At 38.4% G+C, this 14,614-nt stretch overlaps 1 protein-coding gene across 2 annotated transcripts in view; it reads right to left on the bottom strand.

Annotated features, from left to right (window-relative positions):
* ADGRL2 (adhesion G protein-coupled receptor L2) overlaps positions 1-14,614 on the bottom strand; it is a 391,390-nt gene that overhangs the window by 173,190 nt on the left and 203,586 nt on the right. The window contains exon 3 of one of the 2 annotated variants that reach the window (XM_068952713.1): positions 4,828-4,869. The gene's annotated coding sequence lies outside the window, so the exon portion shown is untranslated. Of the gene's footprint in view, positions 1-4,827; positions 4,870-14,614 lie in introns of those variants that run through there. The other variant, XM_068952694.1, reaches the window with a different exon arrangement.

Genomic DNA, 14,614 nt, shown 5'->3' on the forward strand with positions numbered 1-14,614 from the left:
GGACACCTGCCGACTTCTTTAATAACGAGTTGTCCTCAGTTGGCTTATATGTGAAAACTGTGCAGCAGAGGCAACTAAAGAATAACCTTAGACATTAGAATGATTCCATTAAAAAATAAAATAAAGCTATGTCCAGGCTCCACACCCGAAGTCCCTAAAATAAATTTGCAAGGGCTTTTCACAGCATGGAATCCAGGCGGATTTTTTTTTTAATTGAATTCTGTTCTGCGTAAGTGCAGCTCAGTGGAATTCAATTTCCATGTAGGCTCCCAGGAAAGAAATACATGCTAAGTATTTTTATTGCTAATGTTTTGGATTTAGTTTCTTAAGTATTATTTAGATTTGACTGTGGACAGAGTTGCGAGTGTTTACCATAATACTGTGCTCTGTTCCTTTCTTTGGAGAAGTGACTCTTTAAAGAAGGATTGGCTGAAGCACAGAAGTTTAACCATGAATAAATTCCAGGGCTTTGTGCAGTATTAATAAGGCTCAAACTCTACTTGTTTGTACAAACCCTATGAGTTTGATAAAAAAATCTGCATATTCCCAGTTCAACCTCTTTTTTTGGTCCTACTTTAATATATCCTCCCTGCTTTGTTGGTAGCCTCTTCCATGCCTTGTTAGGAAAAGTATGGGGAAATATTTTTATGGATGATGCAGGGAAGCCCTACAGTCTTAGCCCTGTGGTTCATAGGGAAGGGAAGAAACCCCATTAAGATCAATGAGTCCTTCTGCTCCGAGCGTGTTTTAGCTAAAACAGGGCAATCAGACTTTGACAATTACTTCATCTGAATTGGCTTTATTCTGCACTCAAACACATCGCTTCACCCATAATTCTTTCCACTTCTGCTCAAACGCATTATTTTACTTCAACCCACAAAACTCAGACGACAAATAAAAAGTATTTCACAACCAAAAACTATACTCAGCCACTGTTAGCTCAAGCTCAGATTGCTTTTCTTAGTCAGCAGACTCTGCAATGCTTTTTGCCGTACACCTAGGAGCCTAGATACGTGTCTTGTTTTCTTGGGGTTTTTTTGTTTTTTTTTTCAGGTTAATTCTTTATCTGAGACAAAGAAATACTCTGCAGCAGAGGTTTGGCCTGGTTAATTATTTCGTGTTACGGCAGGGCGTGCGGCGAGGAAGCGCAGGCGAAGAGGGCAGAGCGGCCCCGGCCACGGTGGCCCTGGCGGGGCGCCGGGGGCTCGCTGGGGCTCGGACTCGCCTGCACCGTGGCGGTGCACGGACACGGGTCTGGGAAACAGCGAGGCCTAAGTGCGGATACGCAAGCGCGGCGGGCTCGGGCTCAGGCTGGGTCCGAACTCGGGCTGCCAGGGAGGCCGAGTGGTGCGGCGGCGGCGCGGGGCTGCCGGCGGGAGGCCTTGCTGCTCGGCGGCTTCCCGCGGCCGCCTTCCCGCCCGCCGCCCTGCGCTCTGTCAGGCTTCCTGCCGCAGCTCATCCTCCTGCCTAGTGCAACTCTATACTGCCCGGCTAAGCTATTCACAGGACAGATAAAGCGATACATACTTGTTCACTTCAGCTCATGTCTCTTCCTCCTGCACACAATTATTTTGTGGCACAGAGGAAAAATGTTTATGTTCTATCTAATTCAGTCTAAATAAAATGTTAAAAGGTGACAATCTCTTTGAACGTTACTGATCATTACTTTCAAAACTATATTTTCAATTTGTGAAAACAAATGCTTTGACCTTGTGAGCTATGGAAATATTGAAAAAACAAATCTGCTATGTTTTCTTGGCTAATAGTTGTGATTTGCATAGTTGAACCTTGAATGCAGGCATAAATAGCTACAGAATCCAACTTGGCATAATGCCCAGCAATGCTAGGGTGCCAGACAAAAAAACGGGTCAACCACTTACCAAGTAAGTCATTCTGTCTCAACAAGGTGATGTCTAACAAAGAAACTACAAGGCTGAAGACAGATAACATATTCAGCTGCTGTTCAAAAAGACAAGAACTTTTCATTTATCAGGATAATCTACTACTGGTAATCAGTACACCAAGTGAACTCCCTCTTGTAGAAAAAAGAAAAGCCCATCAATTGTTTTTGCTAATTAAGATGAATATTATTCCTGTGAAATGAACCAAAAAGTTCTATGTAACCAGAATCCCAAAAGAGATCTATAGTCTACAAGAATAATTGCACACAGTTTTAATTGAGAGAAAAGTGAGAGCTATTTTTTGTCTTCTTCAATTTATAGCAGCAGCGGTCTTCCACATTTGTTAGCCCTCTCAGTTTCTCTAAAACATGATTTTCCATACGTTAAAACTAGTTATGGAATTACAAATTCATGACAAAATGGTCATATATTTAATGAAATTCTGCCACTAAATACTATGTATTTAGGAATAATTTGAGGTAACAGATCATTTATTAACATATATAGAGAAAAGTCCATTTTTAGATTAAAATCTAGCTGTTGTGACTGTTCATAATAATGTGCATTTAATCTTTATTCATTAAGCACAGCTAGATTTGGGCAATGAGAAGAAAAGTGTATTTTCTTCCAGTAATATTAATTATATTCAACAATTTATTTTCTTCTGTGACATTTCTCTTGTTTTTAGAATTAGAAAAGCCTTGCAATGTTGAAAGGGAGTAACATGAGGAAGCTCTGTTTCACATTGCTTAAACAAAGGACATCCAACTTGAAAAAATATTTATATCTGCATTAATATTTACAGAGAGGAAATCCATAAGCAGCAGAATAACCCTGTGTTTCCAAACAGGACAGGGAAAGCTCATTGAGGTGTATGTGGTTATATATATAAAAATTAATTCTCCCCAAAACAATCTATTACCGTCTTTGTTGTAGTAAGCCTTAAGGTCCAAGCTTTTGTCCTATCTTCTTTGCCTATAGTGTAAATCACAGAGTTGGCCTCAAAATAAGAATAATTATAATTTCACTTAACATGCAAATTTAGAGTTGTAAATTACCTCAGATCAGGGTACTAGCTGAATACATTTGCTTCGGTGAAAAATGAAATGTTGTGTCTCTCTTCTGCCCTTCCCCCAAGCCTTCTTCACAAGATTAGCCTCGGGCTAAAATGGTTTTAAGTAGACTGAAGCTGCTGGTAAACACTTACCTTTGACAATATTATTGCCTAATGAGCATTGCAGAAAAGGGTGTATGCAGTGCAAGTGTCTGTCTGGGGCTGCAACCTACATATGATCCTTGTGCCAAGTACCTACTGCTAATAGGCAAATACACACAAAAGAGACAGGCCCTTTGATGGTTTAATCCCAAACATACTTAACTGTCACATAGTTAATCTTTTTGATTAAAAATGACTCTTGAGTTCTTCTTGAACATTTTTATGTTTGGGGATGAAGGAGGTTAACTGTAGTTCTCATGCCTGCTTGGAACTGTTCCTTTTTTGCTGTTAGTTCTACATGATTTTTCCTTCTCTTTAATCAGAAATACACCCCAAAAGGATGCTCAGCCCTGACACTTTTGAAATACCCACTGTTATCAGGCAGGTAAAAATACATTGCAGACTTGGCCAAGGCAGACCTCGCTGCTATCATCAGAGAGCTAGAGCTACAGGTCAAAAGCAAGTTTGTTCAAAGCAACTTCACCTGCAGGTTTTACTTCCCTAGGAAAAAAAAGTTTCAAAGAACAAGTCTCCTTCCTTGTTCTTTGGAAAACATGTCATCATTTTAAACAATTCATTGTATAACTTGTGTTTTGCTATCAGTTTTCTTGAACACTGACAACACTTCTGTTTTTATCAAAGACAACGAAAAATCAGTGCCATGTATTTTAAATCTATCATTGTTTTATGCTCTTATGCATTAAAGTTTGTGAATAATCTCTTTTTTTAAAGTTTAAAGAACTTTAAGTTTAAAGAATAATCTCTTTTTTGAGTTCCTTTTGGGACTAGATAGAAGATCTTTCAAGTATAACGCTAAGAAGCAGTCACATTTCAAGTCAGAATTTGTGCTGTAATGGGATATTTTTTGAGTAATATTTCTTTCCTTTTTAACAGTAGTTTCACTTCATGATGTTTTTATGTTGATTTCAAACTACATTTTTATGAAGTGGGAAAGAAATTTTTTTGTGAAGAGAATGCCCAAGACCTGTTGGAAAACATTTCTCCTCAGCAACATACTCATAGGATTCAGTATAGTTTGCTCAAAAGTGTTATTTTAGGATGACCTTTACATGTACGGTATGATGAATTTTTCTTTTTATTTGATTGTAAAGATGTTATGATCAAGGGGTAAAATAAATATTGCCTTTTTCAGTCATAAAAAAGAACGACAAATGAAACCATCTTTTTTAAACAACATGATAGCATGCAGAAGAAGCGATATCTATGTCCGAAAGTATGTAATTTTAAAATCACAGATGCAGCGAAGCCCTAGTGAAACATATACAAAGATCAATGTTATACAACTCAAATAGTAACACATTTTATGGGACTCACCCTTTCTCAGCCTAAAGGAGGGATATATTTATGTTCTTCACTGATAAAATGAACATTTATTTATGCATAGGGGAATATACACATTAGGATAAACTATGCAGAAAAACAGAAAAGTTGAGCGTTCTGGGGTCAGCAGCATTTCTAATGAGGATGTTAAATCCTAACTCATTTTCTTTTTAAGAATTAGTATAATACTCTACAGATCTTTTCTAGGTAGCTTACAGGATTTGAATATTCAAATATTTTTGGTTGTGTTAGCCATATAATTATGAAAATGTACTGTACAGTTATTTCTCAAGTAATTTGGCAATCTTTTCTTCAAATAATTTAGTTTCTGTTCTTTCTTATCAGAAACAAAAATAGCTTTCTGCTTACCATTCTGGAAACGATGGAATTCATCATTCTGCCATAAAGACCCTAGAAAGCAAAGAAAATGTTATTAGTTATTATACCCTAATCTGCAGGGATTCTAGCTGCCAAACAATGCATCAGCATCAAAACAAAAAAATGAAAATATATGTTCGAATCATACATCAATAGTTTAATGCAGTTTTGAATATATATTACATGTACTTAGTGGGTACCAGCTTAGAGAAAAATAATAGGCTATTGTGCATATCTGTACTTAGAACTGTGTGCCTGTTGGAATTTATCTGCATAGCGTTCATAAAATATGGACATGGGATCTTGGCATCTAACTTGCGATTGTGCCTTTGAAAATACACCCTTGGGCTTACTGTCACTGCAATGAAATGGGAGAAAACAGCATAAAGCATGCATAAAGAGTTAAGATGAGAAGGGATAATTTTCAACGAAATGTTAGAGATTCCCTTTTGAACTCATCGAGAACTTTGTATAAAGATTCTTTTTTAAAGAAAACATTCTTTTCATGGTTATTAAAATAATTAATCATCCTTTACATTTTGCTTTAGAAAAATGTTGCTCATGGGTTATACGTTTGCAATGGTTAGACTGGAGCACCGAGGAAGTGCTAAGTACACAACAAACCTCACCAGCATGCTTTAACTGTGATGTAGAAATTCAAGAACGGATACTAGTTAACTCTCTTTTCTTCCTTCTATTCTACTGTCCCTTTCAGTCTGTTTTATACCTGACGTAGTAGCTATTCTGTTTTCTTTAGAAAAAAATGAATCACTGCTGCCTTTAACTAGAGGCTGAACAGAGAGTGAGTGCTTTCACTCAGTATCTACACCAATAGCATTTGGACATTTCTGTAACATCTTGTGCTGTATGTCCTAATTTTACGGTTTGAGAATAAAAAGTTTTCAGGACAACAGGCCATCATTTCTCACACAGAACAGAAATTTACTCCCACTGAAAAGGTACAGGTGCCTATCTGCCTTGTGCATATTTTTCAGAGGTAAAAGAAGTTTTATGCCAAAAAAGGGAGAACATTTAAAACTCACTTGTAATTCTTAAATATTTACATTCCTTCAGAAAAGTAAATCCTAAAGTAAGCATGCAAAGGAGGGAATTAAGGAATCCAGTTTTAAAGTAATCAAGAGGTTACAGATACAGTCACAAACCATTTAGAAAAAATGTTGACATCTAGGTAGGGCTATTACATTTAAGGAAAACTGAAAAGTGAAATACATGATAGATTAAGTCCAGGCTCTCACCATGACTGCATATACTGCTGGATGAAATACAGGCATTTACAGGTAAGGGAGTGTCCAGCTAGAGAAGAATTTCCCAGGTACAAGAGCTACGTCCGTTCAAGGAGTTTACCTTGGGCAAAAAGGGAGTTTCCACAGTGCTCAGTGCTGCAGAAATTCAGACTTAATCTAGGTTGCAGCATAGCAGAAGATATAGGGAGCCTGGATAAAGCTAATGTAAATTAGAACAGTCCCTGAGGCCTGCTCTAATTTACACAGAGCTTCATTGGCCTGTATCCAGCCTCGGATCTGAGCATCCACGGAGAGGGCTTAGAGCCACTTCGGCTCCGCTCTTTGTGGGCTACGTCTTCTGAATGGTGCTTTGTGCAGGAGGTAGCACGGAGTATCTCCTTTGCTCCACTTAGGAAATACAGGGAAATAGGATCTGCCTCAGCCAAAGGAACAACGCTTCGCTGAAGTTTAAATCAAGCCCTTTGAACGTTCATCTCAGTCCCGCCGAGTGCCTGAACACGTTATTGCCCTGGCTTCTGTGTCCTTCCCAGGGATCCTTGCTCCTCAGCCCTCCCAGTGTGCAAACTGCGGGGTGTTTGGGTGAGGTAATCATTAATCCACTGCTTGTTCAGGGCTGTTGCATGAAAAAGCCATTCATTTCAGCAAGCAGTAGTTGCCTTTCCTCCGCTTGGCTTTTGAGTCCTCCTGCCACAAGGCCGTAATCATTTTTTCAAAGCTATTTGTACACCCGTAAAATTTCACAATTTCATAAATGAATAAAAGTTGTCATTGACTTCAAAGGGAATTATATTCACAAAAAGGTAGATTTTGCCTCTAGACCTTAACTTTTTGTTATTAACTTTCTACAACACGAGCTACAATGTTGTAAGATATGAACTGAAAATGGTGGGCCCGCCTGCTTCATTTATCAGCCACGTGTGCCAACTTCCAGACTCTAATACGCAAACTCGTAAGTACGTGCTTCACATGGGTGGCCCCTGAAGTCACTGCAGCAACGTTTGTGTTTCAAGTTGAGTGTATGTTTTAATAGTCTGCTAAATCACGGTATAAATCTTTACATTGATTTAGATGAGCAGAACAGCTGGAAGTAAAAGAAATGTAGTACGACAGCTAATGTATGAGTCGTTTTTGGACATAAATCACTTTTAATAACAGGGTATTTGCTGCTAAATAGAACACAGAATTATTATTTTGGAAAGAGTGACTCAAGGCTTCTCCTTATTGTTGCTTTCACTGGCTCAAATAAGTAATTGGAGTGGATGTGAGTATGACCAGACAATTCTCAAATTTTGTTTGTCAGATGCTAACTAGTTTTTGATTTGCCTTTTTAAATCAGATTTATCTACAATGTTGCAGCTACTTTCAGCGTCTCCAGCACTGGCATTACAAATGTCAAAAAACTTATTTGATTCCGTAGTTCCTGCTTGCTCATTACAATTTCTGAATCAATAACAAAATCACATATTTTTAATCGCTAGCTCCTGAAGAGGGCAGCACGTTCTAGACATTATTGAATTGTAAGCCATGACATGACAGCCCTGGCTTTACTGTACTGTACACAGAGGAAGGGGGAATAAAAACATTCTGGATATTTTGTGTAGACAGTTCCCATGATACAATAAGTCAGCAAAAGTTCTAGGCTGTTATAGACCAAGGTCAAAACTGTATTTGATTATTAAAGAGAACATTCAAATTAGCTACCTGAAGCAATATATTTAGAAAGAGATCAACAAAATACCAGCAAGGAGTACTTCCACGAGGAATATGTTTTATCTTTAACACTGAAGATAACTTTTCCTATTGGCAGTGCATTGACTATCAAAACGACTAAAGGGGTTAGATTTAATTATCTCACTTCTTTGCACATTTCCTCTCAATTGCTATGGCAACATTCAGTTGCCTCAGCAGCAATGTACACTTTAATCAGATATTTCCTCACTCATTTCTCTGTGCACCACAGCAATGTAGTCAAATTTACAGCCAAACCCCGATGCATCTGATATCACTTCTTAGGAATTAATGGTTAGGTTTCCCTTGCCCCTCACTCATAGCCACAAATATTTCCAGACAGTTTTGCACCCTGATAACAAAGGCTTTAGGAGAGGAGAAGTGTGTATACGCTAAATCTTGTCTACTTCACTGACTTTATGTCGTTTCTGCCACCCCTCCCTTTTTACATGGCTTCTACTTAATCGGTAACTTTTCCCATCAAGCTACGGGCAGGTCTTCTGGTTCCTGCAGGAGCTCTTTAAGGCTGAGAACAGGAAACACAATAATTGGGCAGACAATATGGTTCCTCCCATATTCCACCCTGCCCTGAAAGGCTTTTTCTTTGATTACTCATCCTTGATTAAATGCTTCATCAGAGTACATCATAGTTCTTTAAACTTCTTGGCCCAGAAACCAGGGACATAAAAGTAATTAGGAGTGATGAGCAGATACTGGGGACTACATATTGAAATGCAGACAGTAGGAAGAGTCAGGAAGCTAAAAGTACATAAGGCTAAGTACTAAATTCAGCTTATGGGAACTCTTGATATTTTTGACAGAGAAATATCATCTGATTTGAAAACATGTCACCACCAAGGTAGGAAGTAGGAACAGCGATAAGTTCCTAATGGCGCCTAGCTTCCGTGGTGAAAAACACATTAGAAATACATTAGATGGATTGAATTGGATTGGTTTACAGTCATATATATATAGGAAAGAATGATAGACAGAGGGCATTAAAACATAATTCTGCATATTTTGAAGATTGTCTTTAAATAGTCAATTTGTTGATTTTGCTCTTTTACATTAAAGTGAATATTTTACACTGCTTCTTGTTTCTCTTTGCATTTCTCATAGCTGTTCATCAGCTGACAAGTGATAAAATGTCACAGCCCATTTTCAAATAAGGTTTTGGATTACTGCTGTCTTAAAGATGTAGAGGCCCTAGGTAGGCCCAGTGTTGACTTGGTCTCTCCTGTCCGGACAGATATACGGAGTGTGTTCGCAGCCACTCTACATCATGCGAATGATAATAAAGTCTGACCAGTCTCTCTGACCACACACTAGAAAGTCACTCTCTACAGTTTATCTCCATGTGAGCCGTAGCAGCTTTTCTGGACACTTCATAAACCAAGGTGCTAAACAAACATAAGAGCATCAACTTATTATGAAAATTTAGGAAAAATTGTGCCCAGTGTACTTTTCATACCTAACAAGGGATTTGGTCATATACAGTATGGTTGTCCATGTTGCATGGGATGTCTCATAGCCATCTGGGGAGACTTTTCAAACAGAGGTGTTGAAGCTTAACCTTGGTAAGCCCATATCATACGACAGTACCGTCTCATGCTACATCAGTGAAGTTGCTAAATTTTTAGGGTCATTCTGAAAGAGAAGCTACAAGTTGCAGAATCTACAACTGTTTTTTGCATTAGCGCTTCCAAAGACATACACATAACCCCTTTGAAATCAATGGTCTAATCATACAAATAAAGACTATTTATGTTTGCAGGACTGGTCCCAATAGCTTAAAATAGGTGTTTCCCTGCAGCATTGTATATGTATTAAACCATATAATGAAAGTTTTAATAATGTGACCAAACAACGTTTGTGCCATACAAAATGCAAAGATCATTTAAAGTTCAGAGTTTGCAATTCCGTACTAAAATTGAAATGAAAAAATACATATATCTAAAAAAATCCAATATTCATGCGTAGTTAAAGATCACAAAATGTTTTTAGTATAACTTGTTCCACTTACAGGATTCATTTAAAGGTGATTCATGTAACACGGGAAGAGCTATGCTAATCTCCATCAGTTAAGAATCTGGTGCATAGTCTTTATAATACTAATTTTATAGTGCTGTAATTATCTATGCCATACACAATTAGCAACCTATGCCAAACAACACATTTCTTGTTTGAATAGTTTATAAACTGGAGGCTTTGATAGGTTAAATATACTCAAAAAAAAAAAAAAAAGAAAACCACAGAACAGTGCTTGGTCATTAGGGGATGCTTTGGGGACCCTGTAGGATTTTACTGCAGCACAGAAGAGAGGAAACTTGGCTTTATTCTATATGGGCTCACAGATTTTGTATGAAGACATATGCATGGAACAGAAATGTCTGCAAAATGTGGAAGTGGACAGAGTAATAATTTGTTTCTCTCTGCACATTCCTGTTTAGTTTGTTAATTTTATGAATTTCTGAAATATAACTGAATTAAAATCTGATACGTGTGGCATTATTCACGTAAATTGCATCTATAAATACTTCCAGTTATGTACCCAGTTTTCCTACCCTATTTATTTATGACTAGGATTGTACGAAAGATCTACCCAACAAACCAACAGAGATATGTTATCTGTACAAACAAAAAGCAGAATTGTTATAGATAAAGTGAATTAGACTTTATAAAGCACATCACCCATTTGTTTTTATTTGCAATAATGGAAAGTAAAACATTTTCAAACTAATTTCTTGGCGAGGGTGTGCTTTCAGTATTTACCTTCTAATGCAATTTCTAAACTAAACCACGTCACGTAATCCTGTAGCAGGCACGCATTTCTTCCGAGACAAACCAACCCTCCCTTTGCACATCCCACAGGGTTCCCGTTCCCCCTGCCCTAGAGGGCTCCCACTGCCTGCCCCTGCACAGCCCTGCTCTGGGAGCTGCTGCCCTCCCCAGAGACTCCTCTTTTCTACTGCTCCTCCTCAACCACTGCCACAACAGACATTTTCCTGGGAAAACTGTCCATTTCTCCTGACCCCAGCTCCTCGTGGCCTAAATGTCCTCCCTTAAGTGAAGGACATGAAGCCTGGAGCTGGGCGCTGTTGCAGCTCCCCTTTTCCTGTGGTTGTCAAAGCGGGGAGAAGTTTGGGTGACCGAAAGACAGGAAAGCATGAGGAGTAAGAGTCAACAGCTGGGTAAAATTCTCCAGAGTTTCTTTCTTTGATTCCTACTTGGAGGTGCTCAATACATTCTGCTTCTCCCTCTCACCTGGGGTGGAGAAGCACTGCTTTGTTTATGCCTTGGAGCAATTGCAAGTCAGTCATCTATTCTCTTAGTTTCACCTCTGTTCAAGTTTAAAGAATCTTTCTATATGGCCCAATCAATACAGAGTCCATTTTCTTTGTTCAGGCAAATCACTGTATTATTTTTTACACTTTAACCAAGCCGGAGAGTGTAATTATTCCATAAAGTGGTGGCACTCATGAGCAGCTCTGCTTGGTGTTTATATATGTATTATACACACACACACACACACACACACACACACACGTACATATAGAATTTATGTATGCTCTTACTGTAGCACTAATACTCCCTAAAGGTATTATTATGTTGTTAGACAAATTAAAATTAAACAAGAGGTAAAAGTGCACTTGAACTGAAAACTGTTAAAAAATGCCTACTGGCAAGACAAAAGTGAACAGCAGGAATTTTTCCAGCTGCATGTCTCTAGGAGTTCCTTTGGGCCTACTGACTGTGCTCCCACTTATGCCGCAGGAAATGCAGTTTCAAAAATACTCATATAGGTGTTGTGAGTTTCAAGCAAAATGACGTGTGAAATTCTCCATTTGCCTTCAAGATAAAAAATGGAGGGAACTGCTGTCAAACTAGTTAAGTCAGAGGACTGAACGGAGACGGAAGGTGGGAATAAATAAAAAAAGACAGAAGAGTAAGACAGAATTCTACCCAGGTCAGAAATGTTATGGAAGGTAATTTTGCTAACAAGCAAATCTAATTAAAAAAAAAAGGCTCAGTGGACAGCTGGAATTGGTGGGGTAACTTTGAGAACGTTTCTAAAAAATTCTGGCCTGATACAGGACTTCTACAACTAAATGCAAAAGAGGCCATTTTTATTGGAAGGATCCAATAAAGTCCCATAAAAATACTTGCAGTGATGGAAGGGAAGTGTAGCATTTGGCATGGCCAAAGCCTAAATACTGAGATCTAAAGATCTGATTATCAAAAACATTAGTATTAGTTATACATATACTAAATTTGGATTTGGAAATCACATTTGATGCAAGTGCAAATAGATTCACTCATTAGAAGTAAGGGGGTAAACTGAAAAGATCATTTATCTTTGAGACTAAAATTTTTAGGTTTACTACTTCCCTCCATTCAAACGTCATCACAGTGTATGTCACAGTGAAAGAATTTGCTGTGTAAATTACTACATGCTTTGCGCTGAGAATGAAAGAAGAGATGGCCTGATATCCCAGTCGCATAATGAAATAAGGGGTTGGAATTTTTGACCAGTTAGTTCGGTTCTTTTGATGGCAGTGTTACCCAACAGTTGTGACCACTGCAATGACCACCACCACAATTGTTGACTTAGAAGTGCTCCAGAATCAAAGAACACGTGGACCTGGAGATGAGGATATGAAGATACGGTAGGAAGGAGGATTAAGACGGTAATTCTATCTCATTTTCACAGTACTATCATCCTAATGGTGTCCCTGGAAGTACTTCCAAATTACACAGGGGCAAAAGAAAGCCTCACTTCCTCTGATTCTATATATTTGGAAACTATCTTACTAACGGCTATATTTATAGTCCACCCGGTATATAATGAAAGGAAAGAAGGTAAAAATATAAGCAAAGGAAATATTAATGTATGAATCAGAATAATACAACAAATAGGAATGTGGCTTTCTCCTGGTGAAGAACGGAAATTAATCTTCTCTTCTGCTTTGAGCACTTTGGCTCTAAGCTCAAATCTTATAATCTAATTGGTGTATCAGGCACACTAGATGCAAGCAGCTGAGATTCATACAATTTTTTCCTGTGTGAAACTAAATGATTTGTATGTGTGTGCCTATTTTTCCTTAAGGACAGAGCTCTGCGAAACAATGCTAACCTAAATTAAACAATAGCATCAAAGACATTTGTCCTTTTAGGGCACCTTCATTCTCAGAAGTGCTGAGGTAAAATGTATTGTTTTTGTTCAATAGATCTGCTCTTTGGACTAAATCCAGATTCCAAGTTATTGAGAGAGACTTTTAGTTCTGGATCAGGCCCCTTGTGTATATTCACATTCATGTATGATTACTTTAGTGGAAAAAGCGTTTTTATTCCCACTTCTGATGGAGTGAACTGAACTCTCTTTTGGCATTACTTACTGTGTCAACAATGAGGTTTATGCAGCCTCAGTGCATTTCAATGCTGTGCTACACTAAAACTGAGTTACCCCACTGAAGGGTAGCAGACCAGCTGCTAAGGTTTAATTGGGGGCATCTTTAGTAGTAACAGGATGCATGAGATAGAAGGAACCCAGCTTGGCCTTTTGCAGCCCAGTTGAGTTTTCCAAGCTTTGCAGTTAAAACCAATAAAAGGTATTTTTATTAGTAAATTGAGAAAATTAAAGAAATCCACCGAGACTTAAAACATGTGGAAACCTGTTCTGCCATTCTCACAAAGTTGATTTTCATGATGGAACTGTACTAAAATAGTTCCTTTTGTTCCAGCAGAATTGTTTAAGTATTTTTGCCTATAACACATTTAATAAAACTCACTTGTACCTTTTTTATACGTTCACACAATAAACACTCTGCCTGCACTATATCGTTGTTGCTTTCTTTGGCAAAATTTGACATACGCTGTGGGTTGATATTTTGTTTATTATATGTGTTTTTTTTAAAGAACATTTGTGGAAAGGATATAAAAAAGAAAGTTCATGTGCATGTGCACACACGCATTAAGGCTGAGATTGCCAAAGGAGCACGAAGAACCGAGACACCCAGCTCTAATTGAAATTCCGCAGAAGGCAGGCTCCTTTGGCACTCCCAGACTATGTATAGAGCAGAATTTCTCAGCGTTTATTCAGGTATGCACCTTAAAGCAAAATTTCGGTGTGATCAAGTACCGCACACATAGTAATGAGCTTTGCAATTTCCTGAACAGCTTTTATGAGGAGGGCTCGCACCTCTTTCTTTCTCCTCCCTTTGCTGCTTGTGTCCCGCTTTCCACCTTCCACTCCCTCCTTCGTTAAGCCTTCAGAGCAATCTGATGGGCTTCGCAGGAACCGGGGTCATCGTGGTGATCAACGACTCGGGCTGTTGAGCGCTCAGCCATTGATCACACTGAATAGATTCATATATCTTAGGCATGCCATCACAAGCAGCTGCTTCTACTTAGCTTGCCAGCTTTCTGTCACCTCGAGGATTCAATGAAGTTCAGAGGCAGTGTGAGAAGGTTATACAATTCTGTCGAGAGATCATGTCTTTGATTTTTTTCATCTCGTAGACCTACATGTCTACCCTTTGGGGGTCTATCACAGACTGAGAAGTGCCAATATATTACATACCGTAACGCAGCAGTATAAAGAGTGCTATATAAACTATATAAACGTCCTTCCTTTGAACAGACTAGCAGGAGCCTTCACTCCTTTCGTTTATGAAAGAACATTACATAATGCTGAAGAGACACCACAGCTGTATTCGAGTGTGCGCACACATGCTTTGGTTGTAATTCGAAACACATTCCCATAAACTGTCAGATACTATCATAGC

Source organism: Struthio camelus, chromosome 8 (assembly GCF_040807025.1).
Source record: "Struthio camelus isolate bStrCam1 chromosome 8, bStrCam1.hap1, whole genome shotgun sequence".
Lineage (NCBI taxonomy): Eukaryota > Metazoa > Chordata > Aves > Struthioniformes > Struthionidae > Struthio > Struthio camelus.